The sequence below is a fragment of the Aotus nancymaae genome, unplaced genomic scaffold (genome assembly GCF_030222135.1).
Source record: "Aotus nancymaae isolate 86718 unplaced genomic scaffold, 86718_ANA_hifiasm-v0.15.2.pri h1tg000030l, whole genome shotgun sequence".
In the NCBI taxonomy this organism is placed as follows: Eukaryota; Metazoa; Chordata; class Mammalia; order Primates; family Aotidae; genus Aotus; species Aotus nancymaae.
Genome location: NW_026988443.1, coordinates 10,537,809 through 10,565,508, shown reverse-complemented (window position 1 = coordinate 10,565,508; position 27,700 = coordinate 10,537,809).

Sequence of the window (27,700 nt, the reverse complement as noted above, 5' to 3'; positions counted from 1 at the left end):
TAGTTGGCTCACTCAAGTGGGCAGGAGCCGGGTTTCACAAATCGCTCCTATCTTGAGGACTCCTGGCGTTCATTTGATCGCCCTGAAAGCTGGATCCTTATCTGCTGCAGTAATTTATCTTTCTGGAAGGAGAAAGCAGAGGCAAAGACAGATGCAGTTGATAAATACACTATTTTCCAGCGTACAATCAGTCTCAGTTAAATGCTAAAGGGCTGCCGGCAAGGGCTGCCTTTTTGCTGTGAAACTGATATTTCAAAGTGCCCCAACTGGGGTGCGTTTTCTCAGCCCCCACCTCTGTCTGCACGGGAGACACTTAAGGAGCCCAGTGGGAAATTTCTCAAGTCTGTAGGGAGGATGAGGGGGAAAAGGGGAAAGAGGGAATGGCCAGACCAGGCCTGATTGGTATTTCTTCTTTGCCACGAAGCCCTTGGATTGTGTTTCTGATTGTTCTTTTCTTCATCCTATTGCAAGCTGGCCTTAAGGGCAGGCTGGTCTGACCCTGGGCTCAGGGGGACTGAGATAGCTTAAACCTGCTTTCTGTCAGAATTCCCTCCCCACTGAGATGGCGTGGTGGGAACCCAGAGATAAAAAACGGGAACTGACTTCTTCCATGGAGCAGGAAAACAACCAGGAGGAAAGGAAGACTTCCTGCTCCTCTCTGTCAGCCGATAAGCCTAATTGGCTGAGTCTGCCTGCTGTACATTGATTATGTCTCCTAATAAAGCACTATTGATTGGCACGTGGTGCAACCGGCGCCAGCATGGGCAGTATTCCCGCCCCTGCTATTTCTCCAGCAACCTTTTCCTGTGCTCTGCTCCTTAGCATTATAAATTGGGTCAAGAGTAAATCCACCTGTCTCAGAGACCTCAGAACAACTTTCTGACCACTCCAGAACCCTGTATATTACCCCTTTTGGGCAGACAATGTGCCTTAATTGGACTCAGAACTGAATTGCTAATGTTATGCTGAGCATGGTTTATGTTTTAAATAAGCCTCAGAATTAATTTAAGTGGTGCTCAGAGGCCCCAAACCCATGTGGCCTGGCTAGGAGGGAAGATTCATGAAGTCTGGGCTGGCTCTGGATTGAGATGGGAGAGCAGAGCCAGGCTGTCCAGGGCCATAGAACGCTGTGGTTACAGCTGAATGAGTCCAGCCAAGTCATGCTACTACCTGGCGACTTCATTCTCTCCTAGGTAAAATGGAGAGACTAATAGTACTTACCAAAAAGGATGTTACAAGAATTAATTTTGCCCCCAGAAATACTGTTCTATAAAGCTTAGAACAATATTTGGTCCAAAGCTAGTGCTGATCCATGAATCTTAGCAAATATTAGGATACTATTTCCTATTTTCATCCATGTTACTCCTTAAATCAGAGCCAGGTCTGTTGAGGCATTAAGCATTGAAAACATGATGCCGATGGGGACTGGGCAGTAGAGAAACTTCCTTCTATGATGTAAGATAATTCTGAAAGCAATATGGTGGCACTTAGTCAATGTTAGCATATGTATAATCAAGCCTCAGTCATTCTGCCCCTGTGTATATGCCCCAAGGAAATTCCCACACAAGTCCATCATGAAGGGCTATCAAGAGGAAATTCATTGTGTTCTATTTTCTGGTGGTGGGAACTTGGAGAAAGTCCAGGGGTTTACCAATAGGAAAATCGAAAACATGCACTCTGGAGGACTGTGAAGCAGATAGAAGCAACAGACTAGGTGTATGCACAGCATTGGGGCTAGAACTTCAATGCGTGCTATTAGGTCAAAAAAGTAAGAAACATAATGAGATAGGTAACTCGATGCCACTTAGGTAGATTAAATATTCATGCACACAAAAACATACAGATGTTGAAAGGACACATTCAACAATCATGAAGATATATATTAGAAGAGTTGCCTATGGGGAAGGAGGGAAATGGGAGTTAATGGGAATAACCCAAGCATGTACAGTGAAGGAGGTTTTGCCCAGACCAATGATGGCAAGGTATCATGAACAGAGGATAAAATTAACTCCCCACCTCTGAGGCCCCAAAAGAAGACTGCTTATCACTACATGTTACTAAAAGTAAAACGATTACATATACATTCCTACTTCATATATTACACACATACATGTCATACACTCTCTATGTATGTATCAAACTATGAAGTAAATATAGAGAAGTTTAATAAAGTTATGGTTTTTACCAGTTAAGCAAACTTTTTATTTTCACTTTAAAAGTGGGGAAGGTCAAAGGAGGATGAGGGTTGAAGAATTACCTATCAGGTACTATGTTTACTATTTGGTTAATGGGTACACTAAAAGCCAATCCCCACCAGTATGAAATATATCCATGTAATAAACCTGGATCTAAAATAAAATTAAATTTAAAATTTTTTATTTTTGAATAATTTTGGATTTATGGAAAGTTACAAAGATAGTACAGAGTTCCTGTATGCCCTTCATCCAGCTTCCCCTAATGTTAACATTTTACAGAACCATGAGACATTTGTTACATCTAAGAAACTAACATTGGTACAGTTACTTTACTATTAACTAACCTCCAGACTTTATTAGCATTTTGCTGTTTCCCCATTAATGTAGAATACGAATTATTGCAGTACATATTGTCATGTCTCTTACACCTCCAATCTATAACAGTTTCTTAGACTTCTCACGTTTCGTGTGACCTTGACAGTTTTGAGGAATACTGGTCAGGTATTTTGTAGAATTTACTAACTTGAGGTTTGTCTGATGTTTAGACTGGGGTTATGGTTTTGTTTGTGGGGAGGGAGAATATTACAGAGGTGAGATGCCCTTCTCATCACTTCATATCAGGAGTTTATGATATCACCATGATTTGTCATTGGTGATGCTAACCTTCACCACTTACTTAAGACACTATTTGCTAGGTTTCTGTAAGGTTAATGCTCTTCCTTTTTCCTACTCTATTCTTTGGAAGGAGTCACTGAGTCCAGCCCATACTCAAAGGAAAGAGATTTAAGATCTACTTCTTAGAGGAGGGATCGTGCTCTCTCTCTCTCTCTCTCTCAATTTATTTTTTTTTATTGTGGCAAAATAATACAACATAAAATTTACCATCTTATCCATTTTTAAATGTACAGTTCTCTCAATGCATTAAAAAAGCTTTAAGATATAATTCACCCACCATAAAATTTACCTTTCAAACCTTAAGAATCGGTGGTTTTAGTATATTTACATCTTTGCATAATCATTACCACTAAGTTTAGAACACTTTTATCACCCCCAAAAGAAAGCTGACATCCATTAACAATTACTCACATTCTCTTCTCCTAGCAACAACTCATCGACTTTGTGTCTCTATAGATTTGCCTATTCTGGACACTTTATATAAATGGAATCATACAATATGTGTCTTTTATTTGACTTTTGATTTAGCACAGTATTTTCAGAGTTCACTCATGTTGTAGCATGTATAAGCCCTCCATTCCTTTCTATTGAGGAATAATATTCTATTGTAGATATATATTTCACATTCTATTTACCCATTTATCAGTTAATGAACATTTGTGTTGTTTTTGCCTTTTGGCTATTATGAATAATGGTGCTATGACTATTCCTGTACAAGCTATTTTTGTGAACATGTTTTTATTTCTCCTCAGTATACACCTAGAAGAATTTCTGGGTCTTATGATGACTCTATTTAATGTTTGAGAAAGTGCTTAACTGTTTTCCAGAGTGGTTTCACCATTTTACCTTATAGCTAACAGTGTATGAGGGTTCTGATTTCTTCACATCCTTTTAATTGCCAATCTTTTTAGGCCTCCTAGTGGGGGTGGGGTAAAGTGACTTCTCATTGTGGTTTTAATTTGCATTTCTCTAATGGCTAATAATTTGGAGCATTTTTTCATGTGTTCATCGGCCATCTGCATATCTCCTTTAGAGAAATTTCTATTTAAATCCTTTCCCCATTTGAAAAATTGGGTTGTCTTCTAATATTTGAGTTGCCAGAATTCTTTATATATCCTAGGTACTAGTTCTTTATCAGATGTATAATTTCTAAATATTTCCCATCTGTGAATGCCATTTTTACTTTCTTGATAGTATTATTTTAGCATAAAAGCTTTTGATTTTGCCCTATTTTTGTTGATGCTCCTGCTTATATTTTTGATGTCATATATAAGACACAAACCATTGCCTAATTTAAGGCCATGGAGATTTTCTCCTGTGATTTCATCTAAGAGTATCATGGTTTTAGTGCTTACATTTAGGTCTACACTGCACTTTGAGTTAGTTTGTTTTGAATGGAATAAGAAAGGTACAACTTCATCCTTTTGTTTGTGGATACCCACTTGTTTCAGCACCATTTTCTGAAAAGACCACCCTTTCCCTCATTGCTTGTTTCAGGACCCATTGCATTTCTGAAGTATTGACATTAAAAAAAAAATTTTTTTTTGGTGCCCCGACTTTGTTTTCTCAAAGTCTAAGCTGTCAGGTCAACCATCATTCACAGTAGCACTTTCAGGTGATGTTATTTAATGGTAAGAACACTTGCTTAGGAGGAGTAGGTGTCGGACAAACCTGAATTTCCTAGCCGCATACTTACTAGCGGTGTCACGTAACCTCTCTGGAATATCACTCAACTTCTCTGAGCTTTTCTTTATCTGAGAAATAGCAACAATACCCCCATGCCATGTGGCAGGTCAGTAGTACTGAATGTGAGACTGAAATGAGCAGATCTGTTAAAGTGCTCTGGAAAGTGTAAGGTGAAATATTAATGCCAGTGATTTGCTTTGCTTGTCCATAGGCACTCATCAAAGTCTACTGTATTTTATTGGCATGGTCCTGTGTATTTGTTATTGATTGCTACATAACACATTATTCCCACACTTAGTGGCTTAAAACAACAAACATTCATCATCTCACAGTTTTGGAGTATCAGGAATCTTGGCGTGGTTTAACTGGTTGCTCTGTCTCAAGGCCTCTCAAAGGCTGCAGTGAAGGTGCTGCCTGGGATGCAGCCATCTGAAGGCTCAACTGGGGGAGAATCCACTCCCACCCTCCCTAGCATGTTAATGTCAGGATTCAGTTCCTCATAGACTGTCAGGTGTAGGCGGCCCTCAGTTCCCTGGCAAGTAGGTCTCTCCATAAGGCAGCTCACAACACAGCAGCTTCATCAGACCAAGAGAAAAGAATCAGAGAGCATGTGAGAGATGGAAGTCAGTCTTTTGTAAACTTGGCATGAGTGATGTCCCATCACTTTTGCATAGTCCATCTGTTACATGCAAGTTACCAGATATGGCCCATGCTGAAGGGGAAAGGGTTTTCAGAGGAGCAGGAAAACCAGGAGGTGGGGATCATTGAGAGTCATGTTAGAAGGCAGCCTACTATGTCCTGCAGGGCAGCAGGAACAAGGCATTCATAGCCTTCAGAACTTAGGGTAGTGTCATGCACACAGTAGGTCTTTCAGTCAGTATTTGTTGAAAGAAGATTGATTTCTGTGAGACTCACTCTAACCAGCTGCTTTGTATCATCAACTTCAACCATTAGGAATTCAGTTCCATGTGTAGTCAGGCAACTGAAAATATATCCCTGGTTCAAGATGTTCAAACAGGGCATGCTGGCCACGTGCCTGCTTCATTTCCTGTCCTTCTCTGGAAAATTACATTTTCCAGGTTCCCTTGCCAATTGACTTCTGGATGGGGTGGGCCAACTGTGGGGAGAAGGAGGAGGGAATGGGGGGAACCCGAAGGACAGGAGAAAGTGAGGAGTGTGGGCATTTCTCTCCCACCCCACCCTCTTGCTTTAGATGGCTTCTCCACTGGGCTCTGTGGCTGGCTCCAGTTAGGGGCTAGGCAGCCTCTACCTTCAGGTCCCAGACTCTGGTAACAGTACCATTTTCCTTCCAGCTCTGCTGCCGCCAGCTTTGAGCTGCCTCAGCCTCCTCTATTTGGCTCTGCAGTTCTCCACTACTTTTGTATCTAATTTTCTGCATTCAACTCCATTGATTAGAGTCTCTGCAAAGGGCTCCATTTTCCAAATCAGACCCTGACCAATGCATCCTCCTTTAAAGTTTGAGGACATCTTGTTTCCTTATATTATCAGATCTCATTAGAACCCAACAGCTCTCCCATGAGCAGACAGGAGAAGTAGAAGACGTTGTCCTCACTTTACAGATTCTCATCAGGGCTGCAGCTCAGTTTGGGCAGAGCGCTGACCTAAAGTGACACAGTAGGTCCATGGTGTTAAAACCTAACCCTAAAGACCACACTTTTCAGCCCTGATCCCCTTCCAGACATCACTCCAATTTCTGATGGGATCCTGTGATACCCAAGTGCCTTCATGTTCCCTTACAAAAATTCCTGGCTATCTTTGGATTCAACGGTGCTTTTCAATCAGTTTTTGGTCAAGAGGAGTTCCATGGTAATGACCATGCAATTTCTCTCCATCACAAAAGCTTATGAGGAGGAAAAGGAGTGACTGAAACCAGGCCCTGCCCTGCTCGTTGAGCTTTGTGCCTTGGCTCAGGGTCGTGTCTTCTGGAGGAAGATATGGCATCTTTTTCTCATGCATTCTCCCCAAGGGAGCACCTTTTTCTCAAAGGTGTTAAACAGATCAACAGCAGCTCTGGTCAGAAACTCCTTTCAGACAGATGAAAGCAATGTGCCCTCTCTTGAGAAAAATGTGCATATACATACAAAATTATGTATCATAATGGGGATCCCAGGCTCCGCTAAAGGCCACTTCTGCACCCAATAGGAATCCGTGGAGTTCTGCTTAATAATGACTTCCATGAAGTATTTTGGGGTTTCCCAAATGTTTTTTACCTCCTAGAAACATTTTAACACATCCTCATATCTCCTTTTCCAATGTTTATTTAATATCTCCTATAACTTGGCTTTCTATATTTTAATTTAACTGGAAAGGGGTGCTTGATATCACTATCATGATATCTGTGAAATCACAGGTTTGTCATAGTGGTTAAAAGCTTGGTTCTCAGTCCGGACATGATGGCCCACACCTGCAGTCCCAGATCTTTTGGGAGGCCAAGAGGGAAGGATCACATGAGTCCAGGAATTTGAAACCAGCCTGGACAATATAGCAAGACGTTGTCTTTACAAAAAACTAAAAAATGAACTGGATGTGGTGGTGCATGTTCATAATCCCGGCTACTTGAGAGTCTGAGCCCAGGAGTTCAAGCTTACAGTGAGCTATGATTGTACCACTGCACTTGAGCCCAGAAGTTCAAGCTTACAGTGAACTACGATTGTACCACTGCACTCTAGCCTGGGCATTAGTGTGATATATTGTCTCTAAAATAAATAAATAAATAAATAAATAAATAAAGGGTGGCTCTGGAGCCAGACTGCCTGACTGCCTGGGTTGGCGTTCTGGTTCCACTATTTATTAGCTGTGTGACTTTGAGCAAGTTACTTGACCTCTCTGTGCCTCTGTTCTTAATCTGTAAAATGAGACTAAGAAGAGTACATTCTTCATAGAGTTTTGAGGATTGAATAAATTCATATATAGAAAGTCCTTTGAACAGGGCCTGGAATGTAGGAAGCACTCAATAAATGCTAGCTATTATTTTAACACTAGTAAATTTTTTTAGTACATTTTAAAATAGATACCAACTACTAAAATAAAAGGTATCATGTATCACTTGAAATTATCCTGTGTAGTGGTGTAGCTCACACTTCTTACACTTTCAAAAATGCTGCTGAGTAGTGATCTCTCAAGAGAAAACACACACACAAGCACACGCACGTGCACGTGCACACACACGGAGCTCAGCAAAAGAAGCAGGAAATCCCAAGGAGGAGATAAAGTAACTGATAGTGGCTTTGGGAAGATACTGAGAGGGCATCTGAGGGTGTGTTTGTTTCTGGATTACAACGACAGAGCACTAAGGAAAAGCAGACTCTGTTTGTCCTGCTCGATGCCACCTTCCAGAAAGGCCAGGAAACACATCCGCCCCTATCTAGCGACCGGCTGCTGTGGGGCCCTCGCTGGCTGCTGAGAGCCGCTTAAGGAAGGAGCATGTACTGCCTCTGCAGGCCCATCACCTGCCCTCAGTTGCAAATGGGGAAGGACTGGGGCCAGGCCATAGAGGCTCTGGCGATTTTTTGGCAATTTTTGCTCCCCAAAAAGTTGGCAAAAAACTGATTGGCAATTTTTTTAAAAAAAATGTTCTGCACTTTCTTCTTGAGGCAAAATCACCCGGATTTTGTTCTAGGGAGTCTCACCCTCCTTCACTTTTGATTCATATGCTTCAGAATTCCTGGGGAGGGGCCTGTGACCGAGGCTAAGCCAATCAGCTCTTGTCATCCTTCTTTCCGTGGTGTTGATTTAGGGATGGGCGCATGGCTTAAGCTGGGCCAATTAGAGAACCAAGCTGACTCAACCCTGGGGCCTTTGAGCTATCAGAGAGAGGGCCTCTCTTTCTCTGAACTGGCACTGGGAATATATGAGCCTGAAAGTACCACAGTGATATGGTTTGGGTGTTCCCACCCAAATATCATCTTGAATTGAAGCTTCCATAATCCCCATGTGTTATGGGAGGGACCTGGTGGGAGGTAATTGAATCATAGGGGCAGGTTTTTCCCATGCTGTTTTCGTGATAATGAATAAGTCTCAAGAGATCTGATGGTTTTATAAAGGGCAGTTCTCTGCACATGCTTTCTTGCCTGCTGCCATGTAAGACGTGCCTTTGCTGCCTTTGCTCATGTAAGATCTACCTTTGGTCCTTCTTCACCCTCCACCATGATTGTGAGGCCTCCCCAGCCATGTGGAACTGTGAGTTCATTAAACCTCCTTTTGTTTTTAAATAAATTACCCAGTCTTAGGTCTGTCTTTATTAGCAGGATAAGAACAGACTAATACACACAGATGCCTGAGAATGGAGTCAACCTATGGGAAGCAGAATCAAGAGATGAATTCTGCTGATATTGTTGGAGCCTGAATCACACTGCACTTGAAGTCCACCAGTCTCCTCGATTTGTCTTTTGCAAGTTAAAAATGTAACACCTGACCTTCAGACTCACACCAGAAAAATTAGCTACCTCATTAAACAATTCCAGTTTTGATTGGCAGGGAGCAGTCTGGTGGGATGCAGCTGGGGGAGTGCTGGTGGGTGTGACCATAGGAGTGGAAGGAATTATTGTCACTAACTATGTGTATGTCACCTTCACGCAGATGACCAGCCAATCTCAGTCTGGGCATCCCATGAAAATAATGATCACTTACTGTCACCAGGCATCCTCCAGTTTGTAAGGTACCTTCCAACATATCACTGTTGATGCTCCTGTAAGCAAGTCTGGGAGGAAAGCTGGACAGAATTTAGTACCCCCAGTTTATAGATGGAAGAACCAAGTGTTATGAGCTGAAGGCCTCTACCCAAGACATATACCTGGTCAGTCACAGTGTTAGGACTTGTATCCATGTTCTCATACTATAAATTCACTGCTCTTCCTAATTCATTAGTAAGAAAGTAAATGATTCCATGTTCAGGAAGCCACATAGCCTGGTGGGCAGGAGAGCTGGCCTTAGACTCAGACTACATGGGCTAAAAACACAGCTGGGCTGCTTACTAGCTCTGTGGTCTCAGATACATTTTTCCTTTTTGTGCCTCAGTTTAACCACATGTCAAAAGGGATGATAATGACACCTACCGCGTAAGTATCATCCCATTTTGACAGATGTCAAACCAGATATCAAATCACATTGTTATGAGGAGTAAAAGAAACAACCCATATGAAGTATTTATAGAATGAATATTCAAAGTAGAGCTTACTGTGACCATGCATTGTGATTCAGCGACACAGGCAGAACAGTGCCATAAAGCCTTGGGCTTGGAAAGAAAATAACAGAGACACCTGATATGCCCACAACTATTAACAAATCCACTTGTGTCCAAAATACTTGATGTAGAAATTGATGCTCCAAACTGGCTTGTGATCAATTTTGAAGAAGAGAAAGACAATCTGTGTGAGGAGGGAGGATGGAGAGATGGAGGTGGGTGTGAAATGGGAGGGCTGGGTCCGAGGATTACCACAGGCATGTTTATAAGTTGCCTCCATTCCTCTCCATTAGGGCTGTGATCCTCAAATGAGCACACATCAAATCACCCAGAGGGCTGTTAAAACACAAATCCCTGGACCCCATCCCCGAACTTCTGATTCCATAACTCTGCGTGGAGCCTGAAATATGCAGCTGGCCAGAAGACGACACTTTGGCATCCCTATTTTATGTATTAAAAATAAAACAAATAAAGTGACACCTCCTTTATTTTATTTTATTTTATTTTATTTTTGAGACGTGTCTCACTCTGCACGATCTCGCTCGCTGCAACCTCTGCCTCCCAGATTCAAGCGATTCTCTTGCCTCAACCTCCCAAGTAGCTGGAATTACAGGTGCATGCCACCACCCTTGCTAATTTTTGTATTTTTAGTTTTAGCAGAGATGGGGTTTCACCATGTTGGCCAGGCTGGTCTCAAACTCCTGACCTCAAGTGATCCACCTGCCTCAGCCTCCCAAAGTGCTGGGATTACAGGTGTAAGCCACCACGCCCAGCTTCAGTGCCCCTATTTTAGACTAGAAATGGTCCAGAAAACTTGGCAGAGTTAGTTTCCCACTGACTTGTATTTTAAGATAACATTTTGTTACTCCTGAGTGATCTTCCAGTAGATATTCCTGATTTTAGAAACTGGACGTTCTCTGCTTTTGTGTCTCGCCATGTTTAACTGATGCCACACTCCAGGGGAGAGGGAGTACCTATGCATCATGGTTTGAGTGCATTATTTTTTGGGGGGAGTCTCCCAAAGTCTGGTCTAGGCTTGTTTAAATGGGGTACCCAGTGCCTACAAGTGACACCTCCCTACTCAATACATGCACCATCCTTCCCAGACAAGACCAACATCACTCTCTGGGTTTCCTCTAACTTTTCTAGAAACGCAGCTCTCTGTGGTTGCTGAGATTTTAAATGAAGGGCCAATTAGTAGATCCTTCATTTGAGCAATACTCAATGCTAATGAGTATTGAGTATATGGGCTGTGCTAAGCGTGGGTCATGACTCTACGAGCACCACCTTTTGTAAGCTTCAGGGCAGTCATGTGAGCTGGGTGCTTGTACTGCTCCCATTTCACAGATGAGGAAGCTGAGTCTGAGAGGTTAATCCCCTCGCTTGAGGACATATGAGTGGTGAAGACAGCATTTATACCCAGGGACTCTGATTCTAGACATCACAATCTTGACTGACTTTATATTGTACCAATTCACAAAAATATCACAAAAGAATATGGCCTTGCGTTTAAAACCCGACTTTGATATTGCTGCAAATATTATTACATTTGTTCCTCATTACCACCATGGCAGGGATATTCACAAAAATATCACAAAAGAATATAGCCTTGCATTTAAAACCTGACTTTGATGTTGCTGCAGATATTATCACATTTGTTCCTCATTACCACCACAGCGGGGATGGCTTTATCCTCATTTCAGAGGAAACTGAGGTGCCTGCAGTTTAGGCAACACATACATAGACACAGGTGAATGGGACCTGGCGTCGGGGCCTCTTCAGGGCCTGATAGTTCAATCCATGTGACATTAATTACGATTCATTCATGGATTTCCCAGGACCAGGCAAGGGTTTGCAGTATGGTTTTTCACACACCACAATTATGATTGGACCATCAGATTCCATCTCAGTAAAAGGAAGCAGCCCTAAGAGTATCATTGGGGGTCAGGCGTGGTGGCTCAAGACTAATCGTAGCATTTTGGGAGGCCGAGGTAGGTGGATTGCTTGCGCTCAGGAGTTTGAGACCAGCCTCAGCAAAACCCCATCTCTACAAAAACAAAAAAACAAACATTAGCTGACTATAATGGCATGTATCTGTAGTCCCAGCTACTTGAGAGGCTGAGGTGGGAGGATTGCCTGAGCCTGGGAGGTTGAAGCTGCAGTGAGCTGAGATCATACCCCTGCAGTCCAGCTTGGGTGACAAAGACTCTGCTTCAAAATAATAATAATAATGATATCTTTTAGAATTCAAAAATTTGAAATATTACTATGCATAATAACAGTATTAAAAATATAAATAACATAGCAAACAGCACACTGGGTGCTTACTTCCAGGATGTCATAAAATCTTTACCATGAACCTATGAAGTGCATCGGGTGGGTATCGTGCCCATTTCAGCGACCAAGAACCTGAGGCTCAGAGTTGGGTAATTTTTCTTTTTTCTTTCTTTTTTTTTTTTTGAGATGGAGTTTCACTCTTGTTACCCAGGCTGGAGTGCAATGGTGTTATCTCGGCTCACCCCAACCTCCGCCTCCCAGGTTCAAGCATTTCTTCTGCCTCAGCCTCCCAAGTAGCTGGGACTACAGGCATGTCCCACCATGCCCAGCTAATTTTTGTATTTTTAGTAGAGACAGGGTTTCACCATGTGGACCAGGATGGTCTCGATCTCTTGACCTCGTGATCCACCCACCTCAGCCTCCCAAAGTGCTGGGCTTATAGGCGTGAGCCACAGCGCCCAGCTGGGTAATTTTTCTGAGATCACAGACCTACTATGTGCCAGAGTTGGGACTCAAACCCTGCTCCATGTTCTCTACACTTACCCCCAAGCTATTCTTTTTCCTCCCATTCGTTTTATGACTTCAGTCTTTGTGACCTCCGTGGCATCCCATTTTGCTACTGGACACCTTCTATGAGGCTCCCCCACCCTCAAGTGGTTCCATCCACTGCCCATTCATTATTATTGCCTTTGTAATAATATCTCTTCAAAAATCTTTACCACTTGGCATCTTATTATAATGCAATAAAAAGATCATAATGTAAATTGATATGTTACATTTATTGTTGTTTAAATGATGAGAAAGTTCATAAAATATTAAGTATTTCTTCTTGGAGGGCTATGATTAGAATGCTTTACCCATTCTGCCCCCAGTATATATTTTTTCTTCCAATTTGAGGCATAACAGGCAACTGAGAGCATTCCCGTGTCCTTACGCCACCTGCAGATACCAGCAAGCTGTGAAGTGTGGTCTCATTTTGTCATGGTCTTTACTGGTTTAGGCAGGGATTACTTGACCTAACTAATTTAAGCAAAAAGAAATCCCCAAATTAGGGAGTTATTCTGAAAGCTGTGGAACTATCTTTTGAAACCTGTGTCAGTTACCTATTGCCACAGTGATGCTGTGTAACGAACCAGCTAAAACGTTATCTAACTTAAAACAAATTAACATGATTTTAGCTGGTAAGTCTGGATTAGCAACTTAGGTTTGCTTCAGCAGGGCAGTCTTTCTGTGCTGAGATCACTTTCACTTACACATCTGGGTCAGATGCAGGTCAGTTGACCTAGGATGGCTTTGGCTGTACGTCTGGGTGGTCCAGGTGTGTTCTATATGTCTCATCCTCCAACAGGATAGCTGGGGTGTGTTCTTGTGGCAGAGGCTGAAGAGCAACAGCATATGTGGAAACACCCAAGTGCTTTCTCAAGCTTCTACTGGGTCACTTGCTAACATCCCAAAACAAGTCTAACAATGGAGCCAAGAGTCAAGGGTGATGTAGTACATCCCTGCCCAGAGTGGGAAGACACAACAGAGTTACACAGCAAAGGGTGTGAACACAAAGAGGGGCCATTAATTCAACCAATTTATTACAGAACCCAAGAGCAGGAAGGAGAATAGGGTCTCTGCAGATCAGGAATCAGAACTGAAAGTCATCTTAAACCAAGACAGCTGCTGCCCCTTGGAAGCCAGGTGGTGTCTCATCTCCATGGCAAGCTGAGCATCATCTTCTTGACACTTTTATTCCTCCACAGAATGGCTTTCTCTGCTGACTTTGCCCATGTTTTGTGTGCCTTTGTGCTCTCCTTGAACTTCACAACCCTGGCAGGAACCTTGATTCTCCCCTTAGAGCTGTTCCTTTTCTTCCTTCCCCAGCTTGAACTATGGTACCATCAGTCACACTTGTACAGAATAAACATTTCAGAGTCATCTTTCATCCTTCTTATTGAGTTTTCCCTTATCCTTCTGGCAGGGCATGTGACAGGAGTGTGGCTCACTTCTAGGACATGTGACCGGGGTGTGGCTCACTTCTTCAGTGCCCTGCTGCTCAAATCCCCAGCAGGAGCATGCAGACAGGCATGTCATGGGGCTTCAACCCTACAGCAGTGTCTAGGGTTGAGTGTTGACAGCTCCCAAAGCCCCAGTGGGCATGTGTTACAGTGTGCTCTTTCGGTTTTACCATCTGCAGGTGGTTTTGTGTTAATCAGCTCAGTTAGACCCTCTGCCTTATCACAAGGACAGAGGGCTTTCTGTACCCCAGGTACTTGCCTTGGTGTACCAGAAAAGATGGATCATACATGGCCTTGGAGGATGGGTGGAAGGTTTTATTTAGTGGTGTGGTGGACACTGTCAGTGAGATGGATGGAGAGGCCCAAAGAAGGATGGAGTAGGAAGGTGATCTTTTCCTGGAGTCGGGCTGCCCAGTGGCCTCTCTTCTGACCATTCCTGGCCAAATTCTACATTGTCTAGCCTTTGATGGTCTGCACACGTCTGCTGGTGTCTGTCAGTGTGGTCTTCCATTCTTCTGCTCCTCTTGACATCCAGCCATTCTTGTGTGTGCCTGCTAGAGTGTTGGGGTTTTTATAGGTACAGGATGTCGCGGGGGGGGGCGGTGGGGGGGGCCAGCAGAGTGGTCTTGGAAAATGCAATATTTGGGTTCAAAAACAGGAGTGCCTGTCCTCACTTAGGTCTGTGGGCACAGGCCTGAGGGTAGAGCCCTTGCCAGGGACCCTGCCCTTCTCTACCCAGCACTTCTCTGCCTCTCTCTGGTATCATTATCCCTCACTCCCTCAATCAACTCATCATCAAATCCAGCAAATACTATAACCAAAATGTTAGTTAAATCTATTCACTTCTCCCCATCTGCACCACCCCGACCATCTGGGTGCAAGTAGCCATCCTTCTTTCTGATGCCATAGTGGCCTCCCCCGGCTCCCTTGTTACTCACAATTCCATTTCCTGCTTTCACTTTCTCCATAGCACTTACTACCATATAAACTGTCTTATTTGTACAAGTGTATCTTTCCTGTCAGAGCAGAAGGCAAAATCCAAGAGGACAAAGGACTTGGCCTGTGTTGGTTAGTACTGTCTCTCCCACACCAAGTAGTCTATAATGACTAGTGAATAGTAGCTGCCTAGTGCTGAGTGAATAAAAAGGAGTGATCCAGATAGTACGAGCCATCATTTCTCCATCGCCTCCCCATCCTGCATTGGTGGGCAGTTCTCTGAAAAACAGAAATGAGCGAAGGACACCTTCAAAGGGCATTGACTACAGTAACAGGTGCCAAATCTGGGTTAAAAACCCAGAGCCATAAAGCTGCCCCAGCTGAGCAGGGCTTTTGCTGAACCCATGAAGCTGAGGCTCCCTGAGCAATGCGTCAGTTGTATGAACGGGATGGGGAATTAGGCAGACCCTGCTTCAACCTACTTATGATGAATAGGGAGGGATGCCTTTGTCATTAGTACAACCGCTGGCCTACAATTAGTATGGAAGGCTGTCCTCTAATTTACTCAACAAAGAAGTCCCAGCAGGACCCCAACTTAGAAATAATTTGTCAGCAGTTAGATTCATAGAATGACAGCGCAGGAAGAGTCACTGTAAATTCTTGAGAGGAATAAAGCTGCATCCACTTAAAAATTATCCTGTAATTCCTCCTTCTCCCTGGCCTGCTCCCCACTTAATCCAAATGTGTTTATTTATGATGTCTAGCTTCCTGCTTCCCAAAAGAATTTGACATGGCTTGCATTAAAGGCTCATTTCAAATGAAGAATGGATTTAAAATAAAAGAGATCTAGGCAACTCCATGGTCTCCCCTGAGAAAAGAGAAGGGCCCTGGAGGAGAGGGAGCAATGATGTTAGACCCTCTGGCTGAGGAGGGATGAAAGGTGACCAGGTTAGAGTGATAACAGGGGTGGGAGGTACAGACCTTTGGGATCTAAGGATGGAAGGATTTCAACATTCCCCTCTGGTCATGGCGGGGGGCGGGGTGACTTTGAAATCCCAGCTCTCCAGTTGAATGCTCCATGTTTCATCTGTTGATCTGTTGAGCTTCCTTCTCCCAAGCTGCATTCCCATTTTTCTAGTGGGTAGTGTATTTCCTAACTCCCTGGGCATATTCTCCAGGTGCAGGGGTTGAAAAAAGGAAGGAGGGTCAGAGGAGAAGGGGAGATTGATCAATACCAAGTAAGACTAATACTGATGTAGCCCCTACCCTGTGCCACACACTATTCTAAGCATCTTATATGAATTAACCCAGTCTTTGTATAGTGATCCTATTATCATCCCCACTTTATAGATAATGAGATGGAGCCATGGCGATATTTAGGAACTTGGCCAGGGTCAGTGCACAACCATGAGACTCTTGGTCTAGGCTCCTAATAGCTGGACCAAGCTGCATCTCTACAGGCCAGGACACTTGAGTTTGGGCTTCTCCACCACAGGGGTGGCCCACAGCAAGGGTCAATTGTCCAGGTCAGCCCTGGAGTACCAGCTTCCTGCTGAGTGAGGTGAGAGGGAGAGGACAACATGCCCTGGGGCCCCAGTCAGGACCCAGAAATTGGTAAAGGCCCCAGGACAGTTCCCAATGCTGGTCAAGAAAAAGAACTGAAAAGGGGCTCTGTATCAAGAAAAAGCCTAACATCCCTGCAGGGTGGGGAAGGGGAGATTATTTTAGATTTGGAGGGTACACACTTTGCAAAAGACCTTATTATCTATTTTACTCCCACATAAGAAAAGACACCTGTAAGTTACTTCGGAGACAAACCTGGTTTACTGAACCCCCTTGGAACGCTGCAAAACACTTGCTCTCTATAATCCCTGAGCCCTGTTATAACTCTATAATTTGGGTAGAGTTGACCAGAAATTGTTAGTGTGGGGTCTGACTCCAAAGTTCAGAGGCTCCTGTGTACAAAGGGATGGGCGGGGAGGGGCCTCTGTGCCTGGCTGTTCTGCCCCAACCTTCCCTTTTAATGATCCCTGCCTGAAAGAAAAAAAACAGTAGGAGCTTTCTCCATCATAACCATAGATGATTTGGATTTCTTCATCTTTCCATTGTGAGGTAAGAATTTGCAAATGGTATGTTTTTCTGAGACTATGGTATAATTATAATCATGGCAATAATTATTCCTTTTCCTCTCTGCACTCAGACCCATAACAGAGTCAACTATTTTCCAACTTTCTGTTTTCCCCTTCTCAGCCATGTCAATGACCCTTCACTACCCCATTCCCCAAACCAAGTCTTCTGGGGTTCCTGGAGCTCAACATAGATGCCAATAATCTGTGTTGTAGTTTCATCTGTAAAATGAGGATAATAATAGTCCCGATGTCTTATGGTCACTGTGAGAATTAAATGACTAACATATACAGAATAATTAATACATTGCTTGGCAAATAATAAGTGTTCAGTAACTATTAGCTTCTATCATGTTAATTGTATGAATTAATTGGGACCACAGTAATGTTACATAATAATCACATAACTTTAGTGGCATATTGAGGTAGTTTGTTTGTTTGTTTGTCTGTTTTTGAGATGGAGTCTCACTCTGTCACCCAGGCTAGAGTGCAGTGGCGTGATCTTGGCTCACTACAACCTCCACCTCCTGGGTTCAAGTGATTCTCCTGCTTCAGCCTTTGAGTAGTTGGGATTACAGGTGCCTGCCACTGGGCCTGGTCTACTTTAATAAGATCTACTAAAATTTTTGTATTTTTAGTAGAGACGGGGTTTCACCATCTTGGCCAGGCTGGTCTCAAACTCCTGATCTTGTGATCCACCCACCTCGGCCTTCCAAAGGGCTGTGATTACAGGTGTAAGTTACTGCGCTCTGCCAATTTGTTTCTTATTAGTTATGGTAATCAGTTAAAGGTTGGCTGATCTAGGCTGGCACACTTGCATATCTGCAGGTCAGCTGGGGCTCTGCTGTAGGCTGGGCTTGGCTGGGACATCTTAGCTGGGCAGTTCCGCCTCACATATCTCTCTCCTTTTCCTGGCATCAGTGCATTAATCCAGGAATGGACTTCTCAAGGCAATAATGGAAGTGTAAGTGAGTAAATAGAAACATGCAGAGCTTCTGGAAGTCAAGAATAGGGATTAACACACAGTCCCTTTTATCTCTTCTATTGCTCAAACAAATCACATGGGGATAGAAAAACATACACTCTCCCTTTTTGGAGGAACTCCAGTGTCACACTAGAAGGGCATGGGTGCAGATAAGGTGAAGAATAGGGGCCATTAATGCAATTGATCTATTACATTGATTATCATCAGACCTGTTTCTATTTAAATGCAGATTTTGAATACGATCTTCCAGGCTGGGGCTGGAGCATCTCCACCTTACACACTTAAGCAGGTGACTCTGTTGCAGCAGGTCTGGCTTAGGGAATCCTACTCCATTTGTACAATCAACTGATCATAAGGATCATCTGAGACACTGATGAAACAGATCAGATTCCCGGGCTACTCTTCTGGAGAGCCCTGGAACTTGGATTTTAACAATTTCCCCACAAGGCAATGCCGATGATCGGGAAAGTTGGGAAACACCCTTGTCATGCAACATCCATTGTTTTGTTTTGAGGTATAAAGAAAGAGGCCCAGAAAAGGGAAGAGGAAGTGACAAAGGTCACCCAGAAAGAAGGTCCCAAATGCAGCTTGACTTCAGCTGATGTATCTCCCACCTGGCCAGGTATCTTTTCCAATGTACCAAAACAACTAGAAAAATATCTATGCCTTAACTCAGTCACCATAGAGACTCAATGGAATTGAGTATTTTAGAAAAAAAGGCATGTCTTACCACCCCAAGCTTGATTTACAATGGCTTCTGACTTGCTCTCTCTTTTTAACACAGACCTTCAGCAACCACGATATCACATAGCACATAGATATTCTCTCACGATATCTTGAGGTGTTGTGGTAGCTCCTTTAGGGTCTGCCTGAGCTGCAGAGCACCACCTTGCCTGAGGTTATACCCTTCCTGGGTTAGTGGGCACCTGAGTGAGGGAAGGCACAAAGGCCTGGTCATCGTGTCCTAATTGGAGCCATTGAGAGCAGCACTTACTCCAGAGCTCCCTGCCAGATTAGCCTTGTCTCTGTTGGGCTGCACCAGAGTTCAGCTTCTTCCTGTGCCCAATCCTGTTGCCTCTTTATCAGAGATGTTGATTCTTAAAAAAATCTTGTGCCCCGAAGTCAATTGCAGCATCTCCTTTAGGAGAACCTAAAAGAGGGATCAAAGATAGCCATGGTGGTGTGGAAGGGAAGGAAGTACGTCAGCCATGGTAATTAACTTTGAAGGGAAGGATATCAGCCATGATAATTAACTTTGCTAAGGGAAGCACATTGGAGGAAACTGAGAAATGTGTCAACCAAATGCAAGCTTTTAAAAGAGGCCTTGGCCGGCAGAAGTACAGGAGGCTCCTAAACATTTAAATCACCTTTTCCTATTGATTAAGGTAAATACTTTACTGATGCTATTAATCAATACCCCTATAAATCCTCGATGTGTGATAGTTTTACTGTGTATTTAACGTTTCTGTCTTTAATTGAATTACATCCCCCTCAGCCCAAAATGATGAACCGAAAGTTAGAAATCATGCTGGCTCTGACAAAAATGAGGCATGCTTATTTTCTTTGTTTAAGTTGAAGAACTAAACCCTTTGAACATAAGTTAGCAAGCCTGACTTAGTCACCAGCAGTTGGCCTCATCTGTTTACCTCACTGAGCCTGTTTTCTCACCCAGAGATGGAGAAAATGGAAACTTTGCCCATGTAAGGAAACAGCTTGGAAAGCCAGGAGGCTATAAGGGAGCCTCATTATAAATGTCTCAAAGCAGGCTTCTGTGCAAAAACTTTCCAGAATCTTCCGTGGTACCCGTAGGGAGTGGACACAGTGGTCCTGGAGTCTGTTAATTCCTTCTGCCACCCTCTTTCTGCACTGCCACCGGCTGATTGATTTGCCCACTTAGATGGCTGAGTGTAAATATCCACCTGTCAATCACCCCATTATGCTAAGTGCCCAGCTGGCCCTGAACGGTGATTTACACTCTCCAGTGGATGGCTCTGGTCCTTGGCAGCTGTGCTGTGTGCACAGTAGGGAGGGTAGGGTGCAGCAGGTTGCATCCCCAGAGTCTCCACCCTAGACCCTTAGGGACATGTTCTTTTCCTGAAGAGAGGTCTGACTGAAAGGCGAGAAGCATTCTCAGATCCCTTTTCACCCCATCCCTGCTGAAGGTGGGGAGAGACCTTCAGTGAACCTCAGAGTCTAAAGGAACTAATTTCTTCCTACAGAGGAGAAGGTTCTGCAACAGTGATCCTCAGATGAATGCCACTTTACCCCCAGGGGACATTTGGCAATGACTATAGACATTTTTGAACATCATGACTAGGGATATGCTCCCAGCAGCTAGTGAGTGGTGGCTAGAGATGTGGTAAACGTTTTAAAATGCACAGGACAGGCCCTCAGACAAAGAATTGTGAGGTCCAAAGTGTCAATAATGCCACTATCAAGAAACTCAGATCTACAAGGAAGAGAGAATGTTAATCAGAATGGGGTACTAGAGGGCTCAAAGAAATTTCCACAGGTATGTGATGATTTGTTGCAAGACTACTGTGGGAAAGGCAGGAGTTTGGGGAGATGCATGAGCATGGTGGTGGTCTTAGGAAATGGAACAGCTGGTCAGGATTTCCCAGTGCTGACGCAGTTGTCTATAACCCTCAGTTTACAGAGGTGAGTTCTAAGTCTCAGATGGTGTCTAAGATATGGAATGGGGATCCTTGTCTCTTGAAAAGCACTTAAGGGCTCTTTTCAACATTAGAGATAGGTAATCATTTTAAGAGATTAACTGGTAGCAGCTTTCCAGTGCATGTGCCCAGCGGGCATCTGAACCTAGCAGGGAAGAGTGCTGGGATTGATTTGTGATGTCTGCCACAGACACAGGAAAGAGGAATGAAGCACTTGGGCAGTATATTTACCTTCCCTCTACTTCATCATTTTTCTTATCCTCAACTATCCATAGAGAAACATATTTAAGGTCATTTATAAACATATTTAGAATCTTGTTAGGCTGTATTTAAAAAGATGCTTTTACTCTTCCTAAAAATAAAATTATCCAATTTTTTAGTAGTGCATGCTTGTTGTAGCAAATAAAGACGAATAAAGAAGAAATACAAATCCTCTATATTCCATATACAGCCTCAAAGGATAGTTTGATAGATCCCTTTAGACTTTTATTCTATACTGTATCTGTTCTCTTAAATTTTTCTGAAATTGAATTTATGTTTATTTATTGATGTTTTTTAAAATTAACACTGTAATGTATGCATAACGTGTGTCATGAAATATTTTTTAAGCCTTGCTGGTTCAAGGCTGTAATGATACTTGCACAGTGGATTGTTAGCATTTATTTAACAAATATCCTGTGGTTGGACACTTGGGTTTCTTCCAGGTTTATTTTATTTATTTCTCTCTTTTTTTGCTATTGTTACATGATAAAAAACTTGTACAAATATTTTTTTGAACATAAATGATTATTTTCCTACACTTAATTTTTATAACTGGAGAAATGACTGGCTTAAAAGTTATGAGAATTATTATGAAAGTCCTCAATATGTATTGTCAGGTTTCTTTCAGAAAAATGACTTTGGATTATACTTCTCTCAGGAAGGAACCAGAGTGCCAGTTTCCCTAAATTTTTATCAAAATGACAATTTTTAAAACTTGCTGTCTTTTAAGAAATAAAATAGTGTATTGTTTTTAAGATCTGCATTTATTAATGAGGTTGAACTTCTTTAAATGATTGCAATTATTTGTACATCTTCCTTGTGTGAAGTGTTTATGTCCTTTACTCATTTTTCCTTTAGGATATTTTTTTCTGGTTTTCTTTTGTATAAACTCTTTAGACACATTAGTCTTCATTAAGATTAGTATATTTGTTAAAAATATTTCCTCCAGCCTATTAATACATATATGTGTACATATATACATATATGTGTGTGTGGATGTGTGTGTGGTTACATTGAGAAATTTTAATATGTTTGACTAAATCCTTTCTTTTTCTTTTGAGATTTACTATGTTAGTTTTAAGGTTTGTCATCTTTCTGTTTTTAAATCATATATAAATATAATTTGTATATATACACACATAGAGAGAGGTATTTACTTATATAAATATAATTAATTATATCATCGATATAAAAATACATACATATAGAATTTCTCCTGTCTTTTTAAAGGTTTTTGTTTGTTTGTTCTTATAGTTGGCATCTAAACTTTGCTATGGGGCAGAGTAAGAAACCAACTTTTTTCACTTCAAGTATTGAACCAGTTTTTTCAGTGGTTTTTATTACCTAATTCTATATTCTCCCTCTGACATGATGCCATCACATATGATATTCTTATACTTGATAGAGTTTGTTTGTGGGTTAGCTGCTGCTTTGGTTTTTTTTTTCTGCAAGTGTCTGTAGTACTTATTAATGATATTCACCAAAATGTCTGGCTTGCTGGCTTCTGGGAATGTGGCTGTATTGCATTGTCTTGTCTTCCTAGGGTTGTATGAAATCGTGTGCTGGCTCTGGCCAATGAGATATGAGCAGATGTGTTGTGAGTCTTCTCCCAGCTGGGCTTTATCTGTCAGTAGGAAATCACCAAGAACTCTTCTACTCCACCAGTGTCCCCATCAGCTGGAGTAAGGAGAAGGGGAGTAGGTCCCCAGTCAACTTGTAATGGACATGCAACAGAAATAAGATGTAAGTCTGTTTAAAAGACACACATATTTGGGGGTTTGTTTGTTATTGTTAGCAGAACCTAGTGTGTTCTGACTGAGACATACATAATAGTAAAATCTCAATGTCATTAATAGGTTCTTGGAAACTGGGACTGTAGGTGAAATAATGCATTGGAAAACCAGTTTTAGCATAGACTAATTGACATAAATAAGAGTTAAGCTCCTATGGGATATTTCTGGTCACAAAAACGTCACCAAACTTCTAAATCAAGAACGAAAACACATCTAATGTTAAATAATGAAATAAATACGAAATATATGTACATTTAAGAAAGATTAATAAAAACAAGTAAAAGAATTATTTATCCAATTATGCCAGCCAAGTCATGGATCACTGGAGCCTATCCCATAAGCTCAGGGATTGAATTGCCCATTTACAGCTAAGTGTAAATACCCACCTGTCAATCACAAGGTGGGAACCAGCCCTGGACAGGATTCCCTCCCTTCACAGGCTGCACTCACACTTATCCCCAATCACTGATCCTGGGACTATTTAGACATACCAGTTCACCAAACGTGCACAGCTATGGGATGTGGGAGGAAACCACAGTATCTGGAAAAAACCCATGCAGACACAGGAAGAATGTGCAAACTCCACACAGACAGGGACCCTGGCCGGGAATTGATTTTTTTCCTTCATCAATGTTACACTGAAAGGATGTTGAATAAAATGACATTATTCAAGGTTCTACTGAACATTTTGTTTTAATTGAATACATTTGCAAACATGGTCAAGTAAATCATTCCTTTTTGCTTCCTTCACAAAAGCTGTTCTGAATGATTTTGCCTATCTGTACTTCCAGGAAACTTTTTGATTCATTGTTCAAATATTACTGCTCCTTTCACTCCCAGGGAAATCTCAATGAAATTTGGTTTGAATTCTATGAAATGTATTATTAAACTCAGAAATAATTGACATCCATTCAATATTTCACCTTCCCATTCAGAAACTGGCATCATATTAATTTTGTTAATATATTGTTTTATGTACTTTCATAAAATATTTTTGAGATTTCTGCATATGTTATAAAATTTTTTCTTAAATATTTTATATATATTGTTTTGCATCTGAGGTCATTCTATGAATACTCTTTTCTAACTAACTCTTGCTACTATTTAAGAAAGCTTTTTATTTTGTACATTTGTTATGAATTCAGCTTTACTGGATTTTAATTGGTTCTAATAAATTTTTCAGTTCATCGTTTTAAATATTTTTTCAAAATCTTTACTTTTCAAATTGAAATTGTGTGTTCTAATTTGCGCACTTTTCTTATGACAATTAGAAATGACACTGTGACTAGATTATGTAAGATATAAATTATTTTTGCATTTATTAATTTGGAACTGTAATTTATATATTATTAGTTGTTTTCCTAAAGTCATACGCTTTTGGTTGGTGCCAAAGAAATCCTAATGGCAACCCCACAATTTCTTTTGCACCAATCTAAAGCATGGCTTTATCTCTTCATAGACAATAGTGTAATGAGCTCACATGTACTTATTTCCTAGCTTTAAAATTTTTCAACACATAATTTCACTCCTAGGTATATACTCAAAAGAAAGAAAATCAGTATATTGAAGAGACATTTGCATTCTCATGTTGACTGCCGCACGACTCACAATAGCCAAGATTTGGAAGGAAACTAAGTGTCCATCAACAGAAGAATGGATGAAGAAAATATACATATGCACGATGGAGTATTGTTCAATCATAAAAAAGAATGAAATCCTGTCATTTGCAGTAATGTGGATAGAACTGGAGATCATTATGTTAAGTGAAATAAACTGGGCACAGAAAGACAAACATCACATGTTCTCACTTATTTGTGGGAGCTAAAAATTAAAGCAACTAAATTCATATAAATAGAGAGTAGAAGGATGAAGGATACTTGTTAGGGGACGAGCGTTGGGGAGATGGAGGGATGGTTAATGAGTACAAAATATAGAAATAATGAGTAAGACCTAGTATTTGCTAGCACAACTGAGGGAGTCAAAAATAATTTAATTTTACATTAAAAATAAATGAAAGAGTATAACTGGATTATTTGTAACACCAAGGATATATGCTTGAGGGTATGGATATCCCATTTACCCTGATGCAATTATTACACGTTGCATGCTTGTATCAAAATATCTCATGTAACCCATAAATATATATACCTAGTATGTACACAGAAAAATTATGAATTAAAAATTTAAAAAATACACATCATCAATCTTTTTATCTATACTAACCCAATACCTACCCCATGACACACACACACACACACACACACACATACACAGTTTTGCTCTGAATGATTCTGAAGCAAACCCTGCAAGATCATATCTCTTCATCTGTATATCATATATTCAAAATTTTCATCTTAATCACAATTTCTCCTTCTTTAATTTTGATTTTCCAAATTGTAGATGTTCAGAAAACCTGTCTTGGCTGTCCCAGTATGGTTTCATCCTTGTTTTTAATTAAACCGATAATACTTGTTTAAGATAAAATTTAAAAAATATTTCAAGCAGTAGAAAGGAGTGCTCAATACAAAGTGAATTAACATCTTTTCTGAGGTCCTAAGTACTTCTCCATCAAGAATGTCACATATATTTCTCTTTTCTATATTTTAGGTAAACATCATGTCATCTGCAAAAACAATATCTTTACCTCTCTCAAGTTCTGACTGAGGCTAGAACATCCAGAATAATCCTGATTTTGCTATTTGTCTCAAAGCAAGAAGTGCCAAGATTCATATCCATGGACTTTGGTGCCAGAACACGTGTTTGAAACCACTATACAAGACTTTAATGCAGTAAAAAAGCATGCTTCTCCTTCCAGATTACCAAGAACTGGGTGATGAATTCAATCAAATTCCCTTTTGGCATCTATTAAAATGATTGCATGTTTTTTTTTCTTTGATTTATTGATGTAACATTTTGTCTTAGATGTTACCAATATTAAAACATTTTTATTTCCTGATATAAGTAATATTTGGAATAATAAGATATTTGGATTTTATATTTTAATGTGCTACTGGTTTCAATTTGTTATTATTTTTTAATTTAGAAAATGTTTGCATCTATATTCATACGTGAGATTGGGCTATTTTCTTTGTTATCTTTGTCATGTTTCACTGTGCTATAAAATGGATCAAAAAGCTTTCAAGTTTTTTCTAACTTTGCAAAACTTATTAGCGTGGAACTAATTTGGCCCCCTGGAAGTGTGAAAATATTCACAATAAGACAGTCTACCCCTGGAGACTTTTTCAAAGGCAACTCTAATAGTTTCTGAAATGTTTTAAATCAATTTTGAACAATTACATTTTCTTAAAAACTATTTTATTAAGATTTTCCAGAAAACTTTACTTAATATTTAAATGAATAAAAGATAGCTATATATTTTTAATTTGATGACAAATATAAATATGTATTAATTTTAGAACATTTGAAAAGTATACAAATGTAAATTTGAAAAATAAAATCACATGTATTCCTTTTAATATTTCAGTCTATAAATGTTATCTATTTGGCTAGCTGGCTCCTTGTTTTGCTTAATAAGACATGAAGAACTTTCTATGTTATCAGTTACCAAAAATGTAATTTTAATGACTGCATAATATCCTATTATATAAATGTACTATAGTTTATTTTTTCAATATATTGTTAGACATGCAAATTGCTTCTATTTTTTTTTCTAGCAAATAATGCTAGAATATATAGCTTTGTAAATATACATATGTGTACATATGTGATTATTTCTTCAATATATATTTTTTGGAAATATAATTAAGTTGAAGGTTATAGATATTTGAAATCTTTTTGGTTCTTCTCTCCAAGTTCCTCCTAGAAGATATAAAGCAATTTACAGATCTATAAAGAGGATACGGGATGGTCAGCTTGCCTGCACACTCACTAACTCAGACTATTACATTTTAAATGTTTGCATCATTGTTTTGTGTTTGTATTTTTCATTATTATTGAGATTAAGCATTTTTTTTCTATATGTATTGGGTATTTAGAGTTTTTATTCTCTGAGTTATCTACCCATATTCCTTTCCCATTTTCTGATAGGTATTTATATTTTTCTTATTAATTTAGAAGATTTGTTTTATTAGTCTGTTCTCACACTGCTATAGAGAAATACCTAAGGCTGGTAATTTATAAAGGAAAGAGGTTTAATTGGCTCACAATTCTGCAGGCTGTACAGGAAGCATAGCAGCATCTGCTTCTGGGGAGGCCTCAGGAAACTTAGAATCATGGAGGAAGGCAAAGAGGAAGCAGGAATGTCTTACGTGGCCAGAGCAGGAGCAAGAGAGAGACAATGAGGAGGTGCTACACACTTTTAAATAACTAGATCTCATGAGAACTCTATCACAAGAACAACACCAAAGGGATGGTGCTAACCCATTCATACAGGATACACCCCTATGAGCCAGAAATCTCCCACCAGGCCTTGACTCCAACACTGGGGACTACAATTCAACATGAGGCTTAAGCGGGGATGCAGATCCAAACCACATCATTTGTCAACTGTGGATACTAAAAATATTTTTTCTAGGTTGTTATACACTTCTGATTTTTAATTTTGTGGAAGTACAAAAATGTTTCTTGTCTATGTAGTCTATTACTTTTTTTCTTCATGATTTTCTCTATTTCTACACATAAAGGACTTCATTATTTCATTTAAAAAGCTCTTATCTTTTATTATATTCTCGTTCTCATTCTAGTTTTATTTGAGTTTAATCTTGCTTTCTTTTTATTATTAGATGTGCTGGAGTACAACATGTTTTCTCAAAGCTTTGCAGAGTCAGCTCATACATTTATATTACGCTTCTCTTTGTTAATTCAATCACTTTTTGTTTTTATCAATTTAATTTTCCTCTAGCTTTCTTTAGGTTTGCTGTATTTGTTG